At 40.7% G+C, this 20,192-nt stretch overlaps 1 protein-coding gene across 1 annotated transcript in view; it reads right to left on the bottom strand.

Annotated features, from left to right (window-relative positions):
- LOC310638522 (cadherin-7) overlaps positions 1-13,498 on the bottom strand; it is a gene marked incomplete at its 3' end in the record, with an annotated part of 123,717 nt that extends 110,219 nt beyond the window's left edge. The window contains exon 1 of the mRNA XM_083359672.1: positions 13,344-13,498. The remainder of the gene's footprint in view (positions 1-13,343) is intronic.
- Between the last annotated feature and the right edge of the window lie 6,694 nt (positions 13,499-20,192).

Below are 20,192 nucleotides of genomic sequence, written 5' to 3' on the forward strand. Positions count from 1 at the left end.
TTAACATGGAAACAAGAAGGAAATTAAAATGCATACCAGGTCACATGCTCTATGAGGAAAGAGGAATGTATTCTAGGAAGCCGCAATAAAGTAAGAATTCACTTCTGCCAACTTCCATATGAGTGAACCGCTAAGCTAGGAAACATCCTAGACGGTAAATGAATTTACCTCATGTATTTAATAACTGTCATCTGCCTTAAAAGCACACTTATGCTAACAACCTCTGGCTCACTTCTTTCAGCTTTGCGGCTTCTGTGTAATACTTTCAGAAAGGTATCCAGAGGGCAAAACCATAAGGCAAATAAAAGCATTTCTGATTAAAGAATCCATTTAATGTCTTTTACAGTAATCCCTTCTGAGGTACTTCTTTGCCCCAAAAGGTCTCTAGTTAGGGGGCTTCTGGAATAAACCAGAAAAAGCCAATGTTAACTAGGTGGCAGCAATTTAAAAGCACTCTCTTTAAAACACTGGTCTTTCTCTCCCGGGTGGAAAAAGAATATCATCCTCCAAATGTCTAAAATAGGACAGTGGCTAAATCATGGGTCAAGATTTTGTTGTAATACAGTCACTACAGCCAACTATTAATCCACATTGTACTGATTAGCAATAGCAATAGCTCTTAAGCTTAGCTTCATAGTGCTTTACAATACTCTCTAAGCAGTTTACGGAGTCAGCATATTACACCCCCCCCACATAATCTGGGTCCTCAGAAGGAGGAAAGGATGAGTCAGCCTTGAGCCAGTCTGGATCAAACTCCTGTCAGTGGACAGTCAGTCTGCAATAGTGCACTCTAACCATTGCGCCACCATGGCTTCTCAGCCATCAGAAAAATGTGAATCCATATTTTTATTTTAGTTTCCATCACTTATTTTGATAGCATTTGTTGACTCTTGAGATCAAATGAAGCCTTTTGAAATCAGAGCAGACCACAGGCATGTGATTTGATCTAAAGCATATTACCTCATATCAACTTTATCTAAACCAACGATAAGACACTTTTACAATGTATTGGGTACTGTTTCTTGTCAGGTGGGTCCTCTACTTATAACTGTTCTCCAACTGGACTCTTGTAACTATCTTGGAAGTCTCTAAAATCAGAACACAATTGAAAAGAGGTAAAATGATTACAGTAGTGGGGATTTTATTTTAGAAGAACTCATATGGATTCCTCCTCCCCTGTTCTTATTTATCCATATTAACCATTCTTTGCAAGTATTGGACTAATCAATACTAGTTCCCATTTTTAAAGGTGACAAGCCTCAACCCAGTTATCATCGTCTACTAACCAAGACTACTGAACGATATGCTGGACATAAGTTTTATGAAACATATTAATGCAAGAGAAGGAATTTGTTTGGAATCAAACCATCAACACTTGATCAATGCATCACATTGCATCATTTGGTACAAAAATATTTCCACTCCTACGAACTCTTTATGCTGCCCTTTCTGAATGAAAGGTAGCTTTAACTTGATCATTACAGTGAGGTTTTAGAGCGGGGTGGGGGGGGGGTGGGGAACTATGTCCCTTTTATGACTTGTGGACTTTAATTCCCAGAATTCCTGAGCCAGCCGTGCTCTAGAGGAATCTATAATTTCCCCTACATATCCATGGTTACCAAAGTTGATTACATACACAAGAACATGTATTTACAGTGAAGAGGTACTGATAGAGCAGGCAAATTTGCTTTAATTCCTATATGAAGGTGATTACAAAGATACAGCATATTCTTGTACTATTTCTACTTAACCTTTAAACTGAGTCTTTAAAAAAAATCTGTCCCACAATGAGTTTCACACCCAAATGTTAGACCACAGTCTTATTTCTATCTTACTAAATGCAGACGATGATGTAATACTTTCATTAATCCACACTGATCTTTGCTAAATTCTGCGATTGCTTGCAACATTCTCTTGTGAAAGAATTAAGCATCAATTATTCCAAAAGAAAAGTGTTTAATAGCTCATTAAACCTGGTGCAAACTGCATCATAGGTGGAAACCCAATGAAGTGACATGCAGGCAGAACAGACCAAGATTTTTAAATACCAAGGAATCTGCTTTCAATTTTCTACTGTGTGGAGATATCAAACTGGTAGCCTTTCAATTTTTGTCCAGTCGGTTTTAAATGCTTTGCCAGACATAACAGAAACAATTTTGCTGCAACTCCTGCCAAGCTTTTTAGAGCAAAGGGACCAGTCCTCTTGTTATATGGAATACAGCTTGAATTCTGTAAAGACTTGAATGCAGCAGAAACAATATGATCATTTTATGAACTTTGTTGTGTTACCCTTGCTATGTGACTAACACACTTGTCCACTGGATGCTTGGTTTGGCTCAAATGTAGCTAAAATGAGACTCTGTCAACAAAAATTGGTTGAAAACTAGTCTTTGGGATGAATTCTTCGTTCATTCCATCATTATTACTTATTCCTCATGCTGGCTGAGGAATTCTGGGAGTTGAAGTCCACAAGTCATAAAAGGACCATGTTTGAAGACCCTGAACTAGGGTTTCTTTGTCATTCATAAATCTTAACAACCAGATTTAACATAAATCATGCATTCCAATCTTCTTTGAATCATGGTTTCTCATTGTTTACTCCCTGATTGCAAACCCTTGTAGGAAGAAAAGTCTCCATCATGGTTCCTTCAAGCGGGGAATAAACATGGCAACTGCTTTGGGAAGAAGGTTGTAGTTTATTGCAGAGGAAAGGCAGACAGAAAGATGGATCCAACAGGAAAAGAAGGGCTGAGCACATGTGGGTAGTGGGTTTTTATACCCCCTGGACTCTATTGTCTGGAGTTATTTCCTGTTTCAAGCTTTGTAATTCCTTTGTCACATATTCTGTCCTGAGCCTAGGTGTGCCACTCTAGGATTCTTGCTGGTTGTCTGTCCCAGCCCACCTCCCTGGGGCAGGGGTATGTAGATTTTACAAGTCTGAAGTCTTCTTAGCTTCAACCTTCCTGAATGGTTTACATCTGCATTTCTATAGAGTTAGTTTCCACTTGGGGGAGGGAGACTTGGGGCTATTAAGAAAACCTGGGCATGCTTTTTCTGTCTCTTTTAACTTCTTTTTAGGAAATGTATTTTCCTGCCCTTTTAATATTTCCTTCTCTGGGGAGCTGACTTCCCACACCCTAGTGCATTCAGCTAAACCACAATTAAGCTTCGTTAACCTTTGTTGTTCTCTCAGCTGTCACTAAAGTCACACAAATCCAACTTGGTTATTGAAACCATCTGATATTGATAAACTGTCATCTTATTTCAGAGAGGCAGCAGATTGTTATTTAACGGGGATAAAAATACCAACTCAATTTTCATAAGAAATGTCAGTAAAACATTTGCAATGTGTTAGGGTCTTTTTTCCCCCCAACCACTCTGAAATGCCTTGCTCTGAAAAAACATTTATATTCCAGGGCTGCCATAATAACCTTGATTATTGTGACACAAAATTGCTGCTACTTTTCCTTCTAAACTTGAAGAAGAGCATGAAAATTGCCATGTTGGAATGGAGCTTTAATGTACAATCTCAGCCATAAATTGAGAAGAAACTTTTTTAAAAAAAATTCCATTTATATCCCGCCCTTCTCCGAAGACTTAGGGAGGCTTACAAGCTTAGCAGTAGCCTTCATTCTATGTATATGCCTGCTTATTAGGGCTTTCACACACACCCCAAGCGGCATTATTACAAAGTCAGCTTAATTGCCCCCAACAATCTGGGTCCTCATTTTACCTACCTTGGAAGGATGGAAGGCTGAGTCAACCTTGAACCTTGAGTGGTATTTTTGCAATGCCACTGTAAAATTGTGCTGTATCAGGAATTGGGGGCTGCTGAAGAAATTAGCAGAGAACTAGTGTTGTTAATGTGATTAAAGCATCTAGCTACAAAATAGCTACAAACTCTGAGTTCTAGTTCTGCCCTAGACACAAAGCCTATTGGGTGACCTTGAGCCAGTTATTTTCTCTCAGACCTAGAAAGGAAACAATGGCAAAGAATTTCTGAAGAGTCTTGCTAGGAAAACTGGAGGGTCTTGTCCAGGTAGTCTCTGAGAATCATATGGGGGGTGGAGGAGGGAAGGATTATTACATTTTTCCTCTCCATGAAATATAGTTTCCAGCAATATTTTGCCTTAACTTCTTAACAAAGCATTATTCCAGTTCTGCTTAAATCATAAAGATAATCTACAGCTTTCTACATTTTCCAGACATAGAATTCTTCTTATTTATACAAAAAAGTTGTTGAGACTCTGGAAAGTGTTCAGAGAAGAGCAACAAAAACGAATAGGGGCCTAGAAGCTAAAACATATGAAGAACAATTGCAGAAACTATATATACCTAATATAGTGAAAAGAAGGACTAGGAGTGACAAGATAGAAGTCTTCTAATAAATGAAGGGCTGCCAGAAGGAAAAGGGGACCAAACTATTTACCAAACCACCTGCAGGGAGGACAAGAAACAATGGATGGAAATTAACCAAGGAGAAATTAACCCCACAAGCTCCAACAAGCTATAGTTGTTGGCTTCCATATATTTTGAAAATGTAAGAGGATTATACACTGGCAAAGTGGGTATATATGCAGTACTACACTAATGTGTAGACCATGGTCAGCTACAATAATGCCTCAGGTAGGCTTCCTGTATTTCTACCAATAAATATATTTGTCTTGATGTGACAAACAGCTTTCTTAATAACAGAAAATTAAAAGTTCCCTCAGGAGAATGTGATGCTGGAAAAAAAATTACTATTCTACAAACCAAAGGAATGGTGGCCCAAAATAATTCTAGCAAAAGAAAAAAGAGAAAAATCTGGGCATACCCAATGTCAGACATTCAGGTCTTTTTATCTATCTAGGATTCTGAATAAAATCTAAACAAGTGGGTAAGATTGGCCTACAGCAGGGGTGTCAAACTCGATTTCACTGAGGCCACATCAGGGTTGTGGATGACCTCGGGGGGCCGGGTGGGCATGGCTAGGATGGACGTGGCCAGCTCAATGTTGCACATGTCAGGAGGCACCTGTATGGTCCCGGTGAGACTGGGGGGGGGGATCCACTGTCTCCAGTGTAGGCAGGTGAGACAAGGGCAAGTGCCAAACTCTTGTTCACCAGAGGAGCCTCGCTGTCCCTCTCAGGCTGCGCAGAGGGCCCCCGGATGGTGGTGCAGGCTACCCAGAGCCCTAGGCAGTGGAGGGCAAGTGCCCAACCTGGTCCTTGAGCTCCAGGGCACCAGGACCCCACAGCCCAGCCCTGCCTTCCCAGCCCTGCTTTCCCAAGGGGGTGCCCTGCTGAGCTTACCTCCTCCTCGAAGCTGCTGCTGCTGTTCTTGCTCTCCTTGGCCATGTTCCTAATGGTGTGTGCAGGAGGGGAAAGTGTGTGGGTCAGAGGGAGGCCCACTCCCTCTCCATGTGAGGAAACCTGGCTTTGTAACTAAAGCATCCTCAGCCATATGATGGGAGATCACCAGGAGAGATCAGGAGGGGCCAAGGGGATGGCCAAAGGGCAGCAGGGCTGCTAGTGGCCAAGTGCTAAGGCAGGACTTCCCTCAGATCCTCCATCTCTCTCATTATAATCCCCTTCCTTCCTTCCTTCCTTCCTTCCTTCCTTCCTTCCTTCCTTCCTTCCTTCCTTCCTTTTTCTTCTTTTTCCTTCCCTCTTTATTCTCCTTTCTTTTTCCTTCCCCTCTTTCCTTCTTTTTTCCTTCCTTGCTCTCTTCCCCTCTTTTCTTCTTTTTTCTTTGTCTTTCCTCTTTCCTTTTCTCCTCTCCTGTTCCTTCTTGGATCCTAAAATGCAAAAGGGAAAAAAATTTCTCGATGCCTCCTTGCCTTGTGATCAAATGCCACTTTTGCTAGTAGTCCGTGGTAACTTAAAAGCCTGAGAACAAACCAGGCTCAGTTTATCTCATGCTTGAATTTAGTGGGGTCATCCACAGACAACAATAGAGCAAAACTATCAAAATGGTGGCTGTGGTAGTTGATCAAAACTCCTCTGTTTTTTTATGTGCAACAGCTTTAGCTTTTATGAACAGAGGTAGGTTAGTTGCTTTTCTATTAATACATAATCCTTAAAAGGGCTCTCCTGTAGGGACCCCGCCTTGGTCAAATTCAGACTGAAAAGGAAAATATTTTCCCCTCTCTGCTTTGTTCTCTTTTCGCCACTGGAAATGGCTGCTTGCAACATACAAGGAGGGGATACTTTTTTAAGAGCTCACAATTCAAGAATAACAATGTTAACTTGAATTGACAACAAAGTTCTGTCTGTGACAAAACAGAAGACAAAATTGCTTTCTCCTTTGAACTGGAGCATCTCCAACCAGGTTGCCTCTCCTTTCTTCCTCTTTCCCTCCCTTCCTGACTCCTTCCTTCCTTCCTTCCTTCCTTCCTTCCTTCCTTCCTTCCTTCCTTCCTTGATTTTTTTAAGCTGCCAAAGGCTCCAGGTAGACGTGGCAAGAGGCAGGCAGCGGTGGGCAAAGACTTCCCCTCCCCACTGTCATTGAATCTGCATCATTCAGTTCACTTCTCCCAGACCTGCACACATGTTTGTGTCTGTGTGCAAGCGCACGCACGCATGGGGTGTGTTTCTCTGCACCCTCAACAGAGACCTTCTGCGATGGCAAGCTGCAAAGTAATGAAAGCTATTTTTTTGAGTACTTGTTTCTTTTCCTCAATGTGCCGCCACATCATGCCCTGCCCCCCTCAGCTCCCGCCCCAAGCCCCTTGGAAGATTGCAAGAAGCTCCCATCACAGCTTCTCTTACCTCTCCTGTTCTTTTCCTCCCCAATATCACATTATGGGGCTGCAAGAGGTGAGACCCCCACATACACACACTTACACGTGCACGAGTCCCATTCTGTCTCCTCCATGCTCAGGAAAGGGTGAGCAGAAGGGGAGAGATTGGCAACGGCCATGCTGCTGGCAGCCGTGGCTTTCGCACTCGGGGGCAAGGAGGTCCCAGTGAAAGGGAAGCCTTGCGGGCTGCGAGGCCAGGCAGGCGAGCAGGGTGTGGAGGCACTAGTGCTGATCTACAACTTGATATGGAATGCGGTTAGCCTTTGATCCCCGGCGCTGCCCTGGAGCCAGAGAGGGTGACATCCTGGGTGGAAGGGAAGTGCTCAGAACGCAGTCTCCCAGGCCCCACGCATTTGTCGCCTCCTGTATGTGCACCCAGAGAGCAGGACGGGAGCGGTCCCTCGCTGGTTCCAGGGCAGCGTGGCAGATCTAAGGCTGACCGCATTGTAGATCAGCACCCAGTCAGCCTGGGCCGGGCTGAGGCACCGTGGACCGGTCCTTTGCCATTTCTAGGGCAGCTCTGGGGGGCAAATCTAATCACATGGTGGGCTGGATTTGGCCCGCAGGCCTTGTATTTGACATGTCTAGCCTATAGAATCCCTACATCCTTTTCAGGAATTCATTATTTACCCATTGCTGAAGAGTTGGAAATCACAGAGTTTTGTCATTCTAATTATTTTTGTTCAGTTAAGTGGCAACACATTTTTCCAATTGGATAGTTTACTTGCTTCGGCCTTAATGGTTGTTATTTTATCTGCAGAAATTCTTTACTTTTATGTAGTTGCCTTTCCAGTTTGTTTAACATTGCAATGCATTCAGTTTGTTGAAATATGAGAAAGCAGTCTCTGTAATGCTCTTGTATTCTTGAGGAAGAGCCAGTTGTTTATTAAACATGCTTGACTGTGTTTCATATAAATGTCTTAGAACAGTAAACACACATACACATTACTAGGCTATGCGAGCGTATGTCAGAATAGCCATTCTTTCAGGATCATTTACTGTACAAAGTCGTTAAATATCATCATGGCTTTCGAGGCCTTTTAACTGCCAAGGCATACATTTAGCCTTATGTCTGTCACCTTGAGCAACAGATACTAATGCTACCAAAAGCAATAAAATGATTGTACCTTTCTCCTATGATTTTGGTGTCATTTGTGTCATCTCTGCTTCAAGGAATACAGTACTAAGCGAAGGAGAAAGCAACTTCAAGTTTTTTTGTTTTAAAATGTACTTGCCTCAACCTTGAATGTCTTTAGAATGTACAATAAATGCTTGGGCAAAACACTTGAGGAAAACATTTTGCAGTCACAATACATATGCTAAAAATCTAATTGTAGCCAAAGAACAAACAGTGCATAAGTAAAAAAAAATCCTCTAGTTCCGTACATCACATGTTCTGCTGAAAAAGAGACTTACTTTTAGACTGATTTTTATGTAAGAATGAATGACTAATAGGGTTAATTGCTTCATGAACAATCATAAAGAAGGTGTAACTATTTTGCCACTAAGAGTCGAAACCAACTCAATAGCACTTAATCAGCAAAATGTATGCTGTCACATATAGCTAAGATTTTATTAATCTTTTAAAAATGCTAATTATTACATTTGATTATAATGATCATCAGTATTACCCAGACAGACAACAGTATATAGCCAAAGTTAACTGATCTCAAAAAAGCTAAGTTAAAGTTAAATCATACCGGGTTAGCTGAATGGGTATCAGAAAATCCTAGGACTTAGATTACACTAGAAACCTGAAATAAAACAACCCTGATCCATATTCCTGACACAGAAATGTGTCCATGTAGTCCCCAAGAGCTGAGATGAACTCAAACAAGAGTTTACCTTTTTATTCTCAGTAGCGTCTTAATTAGAATGCAATGTGACTTTGAGGCCTTGAATCATTGAATGAAACTCTTTCCATGGCATAAACAGCATGTGTAATTACAGGAGAATCTCTTCCTACTCTTACTGTTTTTAAATGCAGTGTTTTTAACACCGCTATATTCTTTTTAAAATCATCTAGTCTTTTGTATTAAAGCTATCTACCTTTCCTATTGCATTGGCCTCTGCTTGATCAATATACCGTATCTCTTTGTCTCTTTTTCTCATAACTATTTCCCAAAGCACTACAATTGTAAGAAAGTATCTTAGGACAACTGTTTTTACAAGGTAAGACAAGAGTTTTCCCAGCATAGATTCTACAGTGGAGCTATCTCAATCCTCATTTGCAAATACAAGTGTAGCTTTTTAAAATCCTCCATGAATTGCCTCAGATTTTTTTTTCTTAATACCCCAAATAATTCAGTTTTGACCGATTGTTGACCCTGATACTTACTATCCCTCGAAATACCCTTTACAGGAATCACAGACAATGCTTTCTTGAAAATCATATCTATGAAGGTCACCAAAAGTAAGTCCTTCATTTTCACACTACTCTGAGCAATTTATCTGAAGCAACTCCCACTGTGTTGCAAAATTTCCAATGTTGATTAATATCCATGGCATCTCAATACTGCCAAAGCAGCAAATTTGTCCCATAATAAAAGATCAGATGTAATTATAGATTTACAATTTATCATTTTGTTTCAGAATTCCCCTAAGAAAATTGTCACAACTTTTGGTCCTTCCTGTGGGTTTTTAAAAAGTACTACTCTGGTCTTGGGATTTTTCTTTCCCTCTTTTTTAAATTTACAATCAATGCTGTATTTTTTTCCTGTGAACAGTTGCTTTTTAAGAGAAGAAAAAATCCAGATAATTACAGTATGCATTATATAATTAACTGACAATTAATTTATATTGCAAGTGCTGATTCAGAGTACAGATTATTGGGGGAAAGTATGGAAAAACTCCATCAAGAAGGACAGTTCTTTGAAACTCAAGCTACATAAGGTCATTCAACTTCTTCTTCTAGATAAGTATACTAAATACCAAAGTTGCTCCTGTTATTTAAAATGAATGGCACACAGTAACACATATTACATATTTTGTGAAATCTAAATGAATGCAAATTGTCCTACCATGTTGCCTTGCTAACTGAAGGTTTCTTCAAAGGCTGCAAGTTTACACAAAAGCAATAGGCACACTTTTGTGAACAGCACAGCTTTCTACAAATAAGAAAACAGAAAAGCAACTACAATTCATTACAGGAGGCTCAAGAAATAGTGCTGAGTTGTAACCATTTGAATTGCTTTGGTGAAAGTGTGCTTTGGTTTGAGAAACAAAGCTAGAAAATCCACACCATTTGTTAACCAAAGTCAGAAGAAGCCTTTCATATTAATGAAAGACAAACCACCTTCTAAACTTTTCCAATTTATTCCAAATATGCATTGGCCATTTCAAATATGTAGAGAAGGATTCCACTGCATCTCTTTTAATGCTTTGTCTTTGAGATGGCAGCTTCCCTTGCTTGCCCTGGTGATCAGAAACACCAACTCTCAGTCCTTCCGTAGTACATGTTCCATCATTTGAACTGAAGATACAAGGATGACCCTGATGTCCATATGCTAATTGGGGGGAAAGAAACAACCTATTACACTGATCTATAGGCATTCAGATTCTAGCAGTCATTCTGCCTTTATCCATAATTTCAAAGAATGGCTTTGTGGCAGTTCCCTGCAGAGTCATTATATTCCCAAAGGAGGCACTCATGCACTGCTGGTTATAGCTGCATGTACAGCTGTGGTAAAGGCTGAGGTAAGCCTCATCTGTCTTCTACTGTGCTCCCTCTCCAATCAAGGTTTTAGCTGATGCCTTACTCTCCTGAAAAAGGAGGACAATGGAGCTGGCATGAAAATATTCAGGAACAAATGGTGCCTAATCAATTAAAGTCAGTAAGGATAGCTTCCTAAAGGTGCCACTGAAATATTTGGCAATGAAATAGCCAATGAGATGCAAATTCAAGTCTCAGTTTCTTCCAGATTAGCCTATATACCTAACTCCTAGCTATTCAGATCCGATTTCAGATTCCTTAGAAGTTGGTAAGAAGCAACTTATAACAGCCAACTGCATTTAGAGGGCTTTGAGAACTAAAACAAGAACAAACAAAGATAGTTTGGGGAAAGCACAATGATTTAGAATGAATCAAATAGGTTTCCATATGAGTAGCAAACAAAAGCTTTGAAAAGCTGGCTTTTCTAAATATTAAGCACGTGCATCTAGGATGATGCTCTGAGGCACAATACACAAATGATAAAGGCACAACAACAATTGGGGTAAGGCTGAATTACAATTCCACAAAAGTTCTACAATACACTTTTACATGTTAGAGAAGCATTGTAATCATAAACAAGTGGAAGGAAAGTTGTGAAAGTAATGTTAATACCATCCTTCCAACCTACCAAGATATTAATTGATTATATTATTCTACTTTGCTTAGATAAACTTGTCTTTTGATAAGACTTCAGCAATTTCGCACAGACGCAAAACTTATGAATGGGGGAAGTTTTCTCTTTCAGATTAATCAACTCAATACTTCCAGATGCAGTTCTTAAAAAAGCCATAAACTTTTGACATTTACATTTGAAGAGTCTTATTGATTTGGGTAGTAGATTATATATTGCTATGTTCTGCTTACTGGTCTAATATGCCAGCAGTGATGTCTTTAGTAGTAGATCTAAATCAGCAGAACATTGTTTTATTGAATCTCCCCTCTCCCATCAAACACTCTTTCAGTCCTCTTTGTTGATTAGCTGATTCTTTGTCATTATTTTTAAACAAAACAGGATAACCACTTACAGATGAACCCAGCCCTTAGGATGCCTTAGAAGCTAAATTTTTACAGAAGCCTGAACCTATTTTTAACCACAGATTTCAAAGGTAAACATAATAGGGAGTTATGTACTTTGAATGAGATCCAGTGTCATTGCTAAACTCTATGACCTTGATGTTGGTTAACATACTGACAAAATAATGTTTCTTTCTTGCTAATTTTTCATTGTTGTTTTTATAATGTATTATTGAGCATAACATCATACTCAGCATTTCAGTTTCTCAAAACAAGTGGAGCTTGCCCCACAAATTACAAATATACATTCACCTTTTTGCTAAAAGGTATTTGAGGAAGAGATATCTTTAGGGTTAACTTCAAAACAACTTTCACAAAAATTGGTCACCAGGGGGAAAAAACTCATCAATCTACAATAGACTTCTTTTCTTTTCTATCATTGCCTGGCACAGGAGATGCCAGTGATTGACAATATTGGGTTTCTGGCAAGGTACTCCTTGATTTTTGTCTAACAAAAGGTTAAAATCATCCCTTTGTGGGGGAGGGATAGAGATACACCAATAACACTTTTAAGAAACCATAATGTCAAACAAGCCACTTCAAGTCTGTTCTGACTCTAGATATTACCAAACAAGGATTCTCAATGACCCCCCCCAAAAAAAATGAAGTATCAATGATCTCAATCTGCACGATCAAAAAAGCGCCACTAGCCACAACCTTTTTTATATATAATTGTATGTTTTTGTTTTTAAGGTAATTAGAACTCAACGGAATCACAAAAGCAATATGCGAATAATTGGTTTTTGTTTTGTTTTTTTACTTTATTGATCTAACTTGACATCTGAACATTAAGTCCAACAAGGCAAAAAGCTAGCTCTTTCTATCTAGGGCATCTACACAAATATGCACATGAAGCAGGTCAGCAGGAAACCCTCAACCCCGCAAAGTCAACCTTACAAAGAGTGAATGCTAATTTTAAAACATGCCCGCGTCTCGCTTGCAGAACTGGGAAGCATCCAAAACAAGAGAGTCAGCGGCGGCGATTTTCCCGCATCACTAGCTAGCTTTTCAGCCGACGGCAACAGCGCCAAATATCAGGACTAGCACAAAACTGGCGGCACCTGAGTTTGCCCGCAAAACTGAGAGCGGACGAAAGGGCTATCCGCTTCTTTAGTGTGCATTTTGCTAGCGGATTGGTGGGTCGCTTCTTTTTACAAGGGGCGACTGACTTCGTCCCAGCTGCCTACGTGATTTATCGCGCCCGCCGGATCTCTCTCTCTCTCTCTCTCTCTCTCTCTCTCTCTCTCTCTCTCTCTCTCTCTCTCTCTCTCTCTCTCTCTCTCTCTCTCTCTCTCTCTCTCTCTCTCTCTCTCTCTCTCTCTCTCTCTCTCTCTCTCTCTCTCTCTCTCTCTCTCTCTCTCTCTCTCTCTCTCTCTCTCTCTCCCTCTCCCCCTCCCTCTCTCTCTCTCTCTCTCTCTATCTATCTTTCTTTTAGGGGTCGTTTAAGAGCAGGACTTTCCGATTGCGCCCAGCTATCTCCTTGCTGCATGACAGATCCGGGCGAGGGAAGGGAAGAGGACCGATCTGCTACCAACGAAGGCTTTTTGAGGTCACTGTATGCTAACATCTCACTTTCTCTCCGGAAAAGCTTTTGGCATCGGCGGGATCTTTGCTACGGAGAACTGGAAAACCCCACGCGAGGGAAAGGAAACTTCGGAAGGCAGGGCGCCGGCTCGGGAGTCTCCCTGCAGCCTGGCACCTGCCTTTGCCCTGAGACTAGGGAAGCGGCGTTGCGTTGTGAACAATCGCAGTTGTTCAAGGAGGCACTCTTACCGGGTCGCTTTCTTTGGGCTTGCCTCTGGCCACTCGGTCGCCGCCGCTGCCGCCGGCGAGGAACCGTTAATCAAATGGAGAGGATGCCACGGCGAAGTCCTTGCCGCTGATTCTCGACCATGTGCCCCCCCAGCTCCGCTATAGAACTTGCAGGCTTAGGCAAGCCCCTTTGCTTGAGCAGACTCCCCGGCACGGGAGTCGGGGGTGGGGTTTCCCTTCCGTCCAATCAGAGCACGCCGAGAGGCCGCGAGAGCCAGGTAAGCGGCGAGGGGCGCTGCTCCTGCCGTGCGATCCCCACCCCTCCTCGCCCAATGGGCTGTTCCCCGGTCGAGCGCGCAGCAGCGGCGGCGGCGGCGGCGGCTTAGCCCGCGCGTCTTTCCCTGCTCGCTCGAGAAGCGAGGCGAGTTCTCTGCGTTCCTTGGGCGAAGCCGCTCGGCGTCGCCGGTGAGGGAGAAAAATAATTAATAATAATAATAATAATAATAATAATAATAATAATAATAATAATAATAATAATAATAATAATAATAATAATAATAATAATAATGAGCGCGGAGAGAGAGAGACGTTTAGTACCTACCCTGCCGTGGGGGAAAAAAAAGCGGATTTTGATCAAGAAAAGCCTTACTTACCCCCTTAAGGAAGATGGAGCCCGTCCGGAGATTCGAAAAGCCCCACCGTACAGTATAGCAGCGTTTCCCAACCTTTAGGAACTTGAAGATGCGTGGACTTCAACTCCCAGAATTCCCCAGCCAGCATAGCTGGCTGGGGAATTCTGGGAGTTGAAGTCCACGCATCTTCAAGTTCCTAAAGGTTGGGAAACGCTGCAGTATAGCACCTGCTTCCGCACGCCCCCCCCCCCGGGCCCTTTCTCTCTTCCCCCGCCCCTTTTCCCGGGCTTTGCAGTCAGCACAATCGTCCCCCCGCGCGAGTGGACATCGTCCTGCGTCAGCAATTAGGGAACCTGCCTAACAACCTGCTATTTTTATTTTTATTTTATTTTATTTTATTTTATTTTTCCCGAGGCTGAGCCTTCCGGGTCCCGGTGGTCGAGGACATTTCGCCGTGTGACCGTGACTCTGTAGGTCAGGCGGGAGTTCCTTTCGGCCGTGTCTCACAACTGCATATGGATCCCTCAAAAGAACCCACAAGAAGTTTTAGTCTTTTAGCTAGAAGAAAGCCGGTCCTTTCCCCACCCCACCCCACCCCACATTTCTTTCTTTCTTTTTTTTTAGGCATAACAAAATCGCTCTTTGCAACCAGTGACAGATTTTTTTTATTACTTCTCAAGTTCACCACCACCCCCGTCCCGTCCAATTCTAGCCCCTCACCATAACCTCTCGTAACTTTTGAGAAGGACGAATTTAGATGGCATCAAAGGAAAGGCAGGCAGACTTTTCTCCTATAGAAGGGCAGGGGTTGGCAGCTGATCTAGCTCCTGGAAAGGGATTTGCATTTACAAGTGCATTAAAACTGACGCTGGAGGGGAGAAGTGTTGTATTTACAGGTAGCTTGTCATAGGAGCAATGATCAATTGGGCTCCCTGGGCAGGAAGAGAAATCATGCCCTAATCAGAAGTTATTTTCTTTATAGGTTTGCTCTTTCCGCTTCCTCACTCTGCCCTAGTTCTACTTTCAAAGAGAACTGTAAGTGAACTTTCCCACTCAACTACCAATCACTCCATGCTTATCGTCCCCCGTGTTGCAAATATGGAAGAAGGGGTTAGGAGACAATCCAGCCTTGAGGTGGTGACTGCTGCTCTGGCTATGGCTCTGAGGCAGAAAAGCACAATAAGATAAAAGAATGTTGCATTACTTTTCAAAGAAAAAAACCCCAACAACTTAGATTAAAAGCCCAGGATACTTCCCAGAGAGTACAATCCACAAGGAAGACCCAGTCCCTTTTTAGCTCAGGAACCATCTACCTCACTGTAGGCAGCAGGCGATCCAGTAAGGCCCCTTGAAAACGATCAAAATACAAGCAGCTGACCTTAGACTACTGCAAAGCTAACACTTAAGCCATAATCATTAGTTACTCAGAGGTAAATGCCATCTTCTTAAAAAAAAATCAATTAAGGACACAGGTCTATCCACATTTACTAGGAACAGAGCTTAATTGGCCATAGTGGGACATATTCTTTCAGCAGCATTCCTATGACCGAACATTCTTTTGGTAATATTTTTCTGAATCAATATAAATGTAATAAAAGTATCTGAATATATTCAAGTACAGCTCTCCATTCTGTGCACTGCAGTATAACCATCTCACTAGATTTAGGAAAATAACGCATGCAGCATTATTTCCTAAAATCCTGAATCTCCAGTAAGTTTTCTTTCAGAACTTGCACTGTCCTAACAAACATAAGATGACAATTGCATTTTCAAAATCAGAATAAGAAAAGCCAGGAAGAAAAAAAAACACAATTTTTCTCTCTCCAGCTTAACCTGAGACTTCTCTCCCTTCAATGCAGCAGCTCCCTTTGCAACTCTTTATTTTTACTGGTTCTGTCTGATACTTGCCTTATTATAAGCATTTCTTATTTCTACAATGGAAAGGATGAATGTGTGAGAGAAGCAGGTTGCAAGTGAGGCTATGGGAGGGAGACTGATTTCAGAAGTAAAGAAAAAAAGAAGCACACATTTTTCAACTTAATTAGAAAAACTTCATGTTCTAAACTAGTGAAAGTGAAGTGGAAGGGTCATGTTGGCAGGATGTTTTTGGAACATGCTATGTGGGAACACTGAATTGCAAGAGGAGAACAGTGCAGAACTTTGCAAAAAGACTGATAGGAAGCAACTTTGCACATGCAGATGGACAGAATTTAAAATGACTTGCTACTTCGTTCTCTCAATCAGATCCTTAATGTTCCCAGAAAGGAAAGCTAAGAAACTCTTGTTGGTGTCATTCAGAACTAGAAAATAATTCTCATTCCTAATTCTGACAGCCTAATTTAACTGTTGCAATGCCATCTCCTTCCCTGAACATTTCAGCTTGCCAAGATTGGATTGCCATCTTGGATTGACAGCAAGTGGATAGAGCAAGTGGATTGTCCTAGTAGACAATCACTTCAATATGAGCCAGCAGTGTGCTGCAGCTGCCAAAAAAGCCAACACAGTGCTAGGCTGCATTAACAGAGGGATAGAATCAAGATCACTTGAAGTACTAATACCACTTTACAATGCCTTGGTAAGGCCACACCTGGAATACTGCATCCAGTTTTGGCCACCACGATGTAAAAAAGATGTCAAGACTCTAGAAAGAGTACAGAGAAGAGCAACAAAGATGATTGGGGGACTGGAGGCTAAAACATATAGGGAACGGTTGCTGGAATTGGGTATGTGTAGTTTAACGAAGAGAAGGGTGAGGGGTGACATGATAGCAGTGTTCCAATATCTCAGGGGCTGCCACAAAGAAGAGGGAGCCAAGCTATTCTCCAACGCACCTGAAAGCAGGACAAGAAGCAATGGATGGAAACTAGTCAAGGAGAGAAGCAACCTAGAACTAAGGAGAAATTTCCTGACAGTTAGAACAATTAACCAGTGGAACAACCTGCCTCCAGAAGTGGTGAATGCTCCAACACTGGAAGTTTTTAAGAAGAGACTGGACAGCCATTTGTCTGAAATGGTATAGGGTTTCCTGCCTGAGCAGGCGGTTGGACTAGATGATCTCCAAGGTCCCTTCCAACAACTTCTTCTTCTTCTTCTTCTTCTTCTTCTTCTTCTTCTTCTTCTTCTTCTTCTTCTTCTTCTTCTTCTTCTTCTTCTTATTATTATTATTATTATTATTATTATTATTATAGAGCAAGGTTTGCTCTAGGCCGCCTTCATTTAACAGAGAAGGCCTTGTTGCTTTAAAGTAATGTCAATTTTAATAGGAAATTCTTATTGTACATTGGGAAGTACGTCCATAAGACTTCAGACTTTCAGTTATGAACATAGAACATAGAATAATACAGTTGGAAGGGATCTTGGAGGTCTTCTATTCCAACCCCCTGCTCAAACAGGAAACCTTATATCATTTCAGACAAATTGCTGTCCAATTTCCTCTTGAAAACCTTCAGTGATGGAGCACCCATAGCTTCTTAAAGCAAGTTGATTGCTCTCATTGTTAAGACATTTCTTTTTGGTTCTCTCCTTGGTTAGTTTCCATCCATTGTTTCTCCTCTTGCCTTTTGGTGCTTGAGAAAATAGTTTGAACCCATTGTCTTTGTAGGAGCTCCTCAAATAAATACTGAGTTAAAGTGTACATTAGAATAACTACAGGCAACAGTACAAATGGAGTCTCCTAATAAGGCTAACCTATCATCCCACAGCTTCTCACTCAACCATAATTTCTGTCATATTTATTGTACTAATAGTTATATAATATGAAGAGACTCCTTTGGATCCATACTTCAGGTCTCAGAAAAATAGCCTGATAGTGCAAGATGGAACAACTGGTGAAGCTATAAAGCAGCAAAAGTGGAAATAGAATCACCTAGGTCCGTAGCCACATCATTTCTTGTTTGTGAAAGAAGAAAAGGGACCCTAAGTTGCAGGTATAAAAGATTAACCAATATACTAGAAATATGCAAAGTGCCTTTGAAAATTATTAGGAACGCATAGGCTAAAGCACTTAGATACTTACTGTATGCTACTTGAAATAAATTTGGAGTATTGCAGTGGAACATATTAAATATTTCTTACCATCTCTTATTTTAAGTAGCAGTTATCCTGATACTTTGGCATAAGCATTGTTCAATACGAATAAGGAAATAACAAAATATGGCAGTTTCAAGTAGTCTGCTTTAGAATCTGAAAAATGCATCAAATACTTTTGACATTAATTAAAAGTAATTTTCTCATTACGTATTCTGATATTATTTACACATTTTTCTTTTGCTCCTGGAAAGATGATGGGAAGAACAATATAAGCTAGATAGATAGCACTGTCCTAGGTCTTCTAATGTTTTGTATTTTTATTGGTTTGTACTTAAATGCATTACAGGACCTGTTTTTCCTACTATATAAATGCCAGACAATAGCACTAGCATAGTTGGCATAGAGAACACATTTTTTTTAGATTTCTCTTTAATTTGTCCTGCTCCTGCAACCATGGATCGCAAACATGGAAATCTAATTGAAATAAACTTTGTCTTTTGATTTGTCTTTTAGACAAACTAGCTTTTTCTTCAAAGCTCTTGTACATTTTCAAAGAGAAAAGCTGTTATGTGGATTTCTAATTAAATGTAGTTCTGTAATTCAAAGCACATTTTGAACTCTGGAAGCACTGATAACAATATCTCAAGAATAAAGCAGTTTTCCTTATTTAAAATTGAAAATGGTGATGGTGTATACGTATCTTTTGTTAATCACTGAAAAAAAAATCAAATATGGCAGTTTCAAACTGTGTAGCTTTTGAAATGCAGCCACAAAAAGAGATACTTCTCTAAGCATAAAATCAAACAGCAACATGATCCATATCATGTCCTCTTAACCTGATTTTTTAGGTCTGTATTATTGTTGTCATGCTTTTAGTCAGAGTCCAACAAAACAGACTATTCTTATACTATGCGTTCAAGAAAAAAAGTTTGAAGACACAAAAAAATCTATCTCAAACCTATGCACCCATGGCTATTGATGTAGTATAATGGGATCCATTCAGTCATAAAACATTGGCAGTATCTTGCGTGTGCCTCCATACAGACTTTATTTTTATTTTTATTTTAATTCCATTTATATCCCGCCCTTCTCCGAAGACTCAGGGCGGCTTACAAGCTTAGCAGTAGCCTTCATTCTATGTATATGCCTGCTTATTAGGGCTTTCATACACCCCCCAAGCGGCATTATTACAAAGTCAGCTTAATTGCCCCCAACAATCTGGGTCCTCATTTTACCTACCTTGGAAGGATGGAAGGCTGAGTCAACCTTGACTTGGTACAGTTAATCATGGAAACTGTTCTTCAGATACACTTCTTTTTATGTAAAAGCATAGGTAAGAAGAGTCAGAGACAAAATATATTTAGAACAAATGCCTCAATTCTTTGTTGGGATGAAATCAAATTTATTTGTTTGTTTGTTTGCCTCTTTTCATTTCAAAGCAGTTTCCAAATATAATTTGTAATAAACTAATACTTAAATCATCCCAAAGTTGTTTTTCACAAGGCAACTGAACTTTCTTGATGTTTTCCTGGAAAAAACTTTCACTTATCATCCCAGAAGCTTCTTCAGTTCTTGAGTTCCAGCTTCTTGGATGAGAAGTGAAACATTTTCAAGGAAAATACCAAGAAAGTCCAATTGCCATTTGAAAAACACCTTTGGGATAACCATGACCTAGATTATTGAGAAACTATGTAGATTTTAATACTTAAATCTATGTTAAACAATAATATTACAAAGCTAAAAAAAGGGGGGGGGGGAAACAGCTACAGCACAAACACACAGCAAATTGTTTACAGACTAATAGTTTTAGGGGCACACATACTTATTTTAGAAGAAAGAAATGCCTATCTGTTGGCTGGACTTTGTTAGAGAGCCTGGAGCAGAAATTCTGAGATGGCTTATAAGGATCATTGGTTTCATTCAGTCCTTCAGATAACCTCAGCCTGTGTCCCCAGGGAGGTGATTATCAGTGTCTGCTTACTAGTGATGTGCAGTCAGTCAAGAGTGAGTGGACACAAACCATTTTTCCCCTATCATCACCATTTTCACTTCTTACTCCTGAAAGTTGAGTTGTATTTTCAATGCATAGACCCTGTTCCATCACCACCTCTTGTATCTCCAGTTTGAAAATTAAGCACATTTTACTGAAACAATTTTGAATGCTTCTTAGATCTGTTCTGTGATGCTGGTTACAGAAAGGTCAAGATTG

This window comes from Vipera ursinii, assembly GCF_947247035.1.
Source record: "Vipera ursinii genome assembly, chromosome: 3".
NCBI classification, from domain to species: domain Eukaryota; kingdom Metazoa; phylum Chordata; class Lepidosauria; order Squamata; family Viperidae; genus Vipera; species Vipera ursinii.